The sequence below is a fragment of the Saccopteryx bilineata genome, chromosome X (assembly GCF_036850765.1).
Source record: "Saccopteryx bilineata isolate mSacBil1 chromosome X, mSacBil1_pri_phased_curated, whole genome shotgun sequence".
NCBI classification, from domain to species: domain Eukaryota; kingdom Metazoa; phylum Chordata; class Mammalia; order Chiroptera; family Emballonuridae; genus Saccopteryx; species Saccopteryx bilineata.
The window spans coordinates 130,405,006-130,408,383 of NC_089502.1; the positions used below are offsets into that span (position 1 = coordinate 130,405,006).

Genomic DNA, 3,378 nt, shown 5'->3' on the forward strand with positions numbered 1-3,378 from the left:
AAACATTTTCATGTATTACAATCCATTCATTTCCTACCGCTCATGTTCATGGTTGTGGGTGGCTGGAGGCAATCACAGCTGTCCTCCGGGACAGCACCAAATTTTTATTGGATAATGTGTAATGTACACAGGTCGTTGTATGGCTCTCATGGAATTACATTTTAAAATATGTGGCGTTCATGGCTGTCTCAGCCAAAAAGGTTCCCGACCCCTGGGTTGGCGGTTGGGGCTTGTTGTCCTCCACTGGTGTGTAGGAAGTTATGGAATGGAAAATAAGTGTAAAGTGAACAAGACTAGCACTGGGAGAAGAGATCCAACTATCTCCTGTGGGGCCGAGGCAGGTGTTGGGTCCCCTCCAAGTTTCCCCTACCCTTCCCCAGTTCCTTCATGTAGTATGGTTGTTGTCTGATGTGGGAGGCATGGAATTCACGGGCGAGACCCACTGCTCTAGCTATAATAGTGAAAAATTGTAAAAGAGGGTTCTCAGGGAATTGCTGGGAAATTGAAAACCTCATATGGGCTAAAGCAGCCCACTGTTGGGAAGATGAATTTATGAAATTTGTATTTTTTTGATTTGCTTCTTTTGTTATGGGAAATAGCACTGGGAAGCTGCTCAGAGCAAGGTAGTTGATTGCAGGTGGCTAATTGCATTAAGTTCCTTCTTGGGATGGGCCATTGTTTTGCTAATGACTGCATGAAAAAACGGTAGGATCCGGCCCTGGCCGGTTGGCTCAGCGGTAGAGCGTCGGCCTAGCGTGCGGAGGACCCGGGTTCGATTCCTGGCCAGGGCACACAGGAGAAGCGCCCATTTGCTTCTCCACCCCTCCGCCACGCTTTCCTCTCTGTCTCTCTCTTCCCCTCCCGCAGCCAAGGCTCCATTGGAGCAAAGATGGGCCGGGCGCTGGGGATGGCTCTGTGGCCTCTGCCCCAGGCGCTAGAGTGGCTCTGGTCACAACATGGCGACGCCCAGGATGGGCAGATTATCGCCCCCTGGTGGGCAGAGCGTCGCCCCTGGTGGGCGTGCCGGGTGGATCCCGGTCGGGCGCATGCGGGAGTCTGTCTGACTGTCTCTCCCCGTTTCCAGCTTAAAAAAAAGAAAAAAAAAACAACAAAAAAAAACGGTAGGATCCACCTGACCAGGCAGTGGTGCAGTGGATAGAGCGTCTGACTGGGATGCGGAAGGACCAAGGTTCAAGACCCTGAGGTCGCCAGCTTGAGCACGGGCTCATCTGGTTTGAGCAAAACTCACCAGCTTGGACCCAAAGTTGCTGGCTTGAGCAAGGGGTTACTTGGTCTGCTGAAGGCCCACGGTCAAGGCACATATAAGAAAGCAATCAATGAACAACTAAGGTGTCGCAACGAAAAACTAATGATTGATGCTTCTCATCTCTCTGTTCCTGTCTGTCTGTCCCTGTCTATCCCTCTCTCTTTCTCTGTCTCTGTAAAAACAAACAAACAAAACGGCAGGCTCCTCTCACAGCTCCTAGAGCCTGCTCCCCCTCTGGCACCTAAAATCCCAGGCACCCTGACCGATTCCTTTATATTGACTTGATGGTATAAAACACTGTAGGTCATAAAGAGGGTCAGTATCTCTTTGCCAGCTGGGTAGTTATGAAATAGTGAGTTCATTTTTATCATTCCTTATTTTTCTCAGTAAATCAATAGCTCATTGGGATAGTCATTTACAATCCTCTTATTGTAAACTGTACTAAAATTGTACTAATAATAAGGCATATAGAAATGTATAGCTTGACAAATCCAGACTTCCTTTTTGTACCAAGGATTTCTTGTTGTGTGAAAAGTATTTTCCATGTTAGAAATGTAAATGTTATTTCAAAACCTTTTTGTTAATTCTCCTTTTTTGTAAGGTTGGTGGATAATGAAGGATGGTCATGTGAGGAAATCAGACCCGGAAACTTTAGCTAGGATCGCCCACAACCAAGCACGCCAAAAGAAACTTCCCAAGAGCCCTTTGGAAAAGAGTGATACCTCCATCAGCCAGTGAGATTTCACCACGTCATATTAACTTGACCAACCTAGGGACCCTTTAAATATCTCTCACATGGGTCAGCCCTTGTGACTTGCCTAGCCTCTGTCCCCAGGGCTAGGGAACCTCGTCGGCGGGAAGTGCTCTGTACTCAATAAAGACTTTTATTATTCCACATTTCATGGCTCCAATCCCCTTTCTTCTTTCTTGGTGGGGAAAAATACCTTACATTTTGGTGCCGAAAACCTGGGAGGAGTTGAAGTTTGCAAGGACTACTCCTCTCCCCCTCCCCTCCGAGAAAGAACCAGGATCTCCCACCTTCCATCCACTTTGGTGCACAGTGCGGTAAGTCCCCTGCCTCCAGCCACCCTTGGGTTCTTTCTGCCGAGACTCCCTGTCTGAAACCGTAGTGACATCAGGGAGCTCTTTCCATTCTGAGTGCATGTGTGCCTGTGGAAATGTACTCTGCCCATCTGGGGCGTTGCTCTGTTGCAACCAGAGCCATTCTAGCACCTGAGGCAGAGGCCACAGAGCCATCCTCAGTGCCCGGGCCAACTATGCTGCAATGGAGCCTTGGCTGCGGGAGGGAAAGAGACAGACAGAGAGGAAGGAGAGGGGGAGGGGTGGAGGAGCAGATGGGCACTTCTCCTGTGTGCCCTGGCCGGGAATCGAACCCGAGACTCCTGCACGCGAGGCCGACGCTCTACCACTGAGCCAAGCAGCCAGGGTCAGGACACCCCTTCTTTTCCTCTTTGCACACCACTCCTGACATGCAGTTTCCCCCCCTTCATACGCCACTCCTGGCATACAGTTTTTCCTCAAGCTTGCTTCATACAGGACTACTGGCAATTGGAACCACTGGACTCTACCCATCTCCATCTCACCAAAAGACTGGACTCTACAAATCTCCCTATTACTCTTCTTCTTTTATTTTTTTAAAATCCTTACAGGACCACATCTGCAAAGTTTCTCAACTCACGGCCAAACAGATGTTCCTTCTGACACCCCTCAAAGCCACCACCTTCCAATCTCCCCCTTCCCACAATGCCCCTAATCAGCAGGAAGTAGCCAGATGAATAAACGGTGCTCCTATTCTATTTAACACAACAGGTCAGAATGTAAGGTCGTTGGATAATGGGGGATGGTCAAGTGAAGAACTCAGACCCGGAAACTTTGGCTAGGATCGCCCACAACCAAGCACACCAAAAGAAACTTCCCAAGAACCCTTTGGAAAAGAGCGACACCTCCATCAGCCAGTGAGATTTCACCACGTCATATTAACTTGACCACCCTAGGGACCCTTTAAATATCTCTCACATGGGTCACCCCTTGAGACTTGCCTAGCCTCTGTCCCCGGGACTAGGGAACCTTGTCGGGCGGGAAGCACTCTG

General features: G+C 49.3%; 1 non-coding gene across 1 annotated transcript; it reads right to left on the reverse strand.

The window, feature by feature from the left end:
* Positions 1 to 2,640: 2,640 nt before the first annotated feature.
* Positions 2,641 to 2,716, reverse strand: TRNAA-CGC (transfer RNA alanine (anticodon CGC)). Its single transcript has one exon. It is a non-coding gene; the product is annotated as a tRNA-Ala (tRNA).
* Between the last annotated feature and the right edge of the window lie 662 nt (positions 2,717 to 3,378).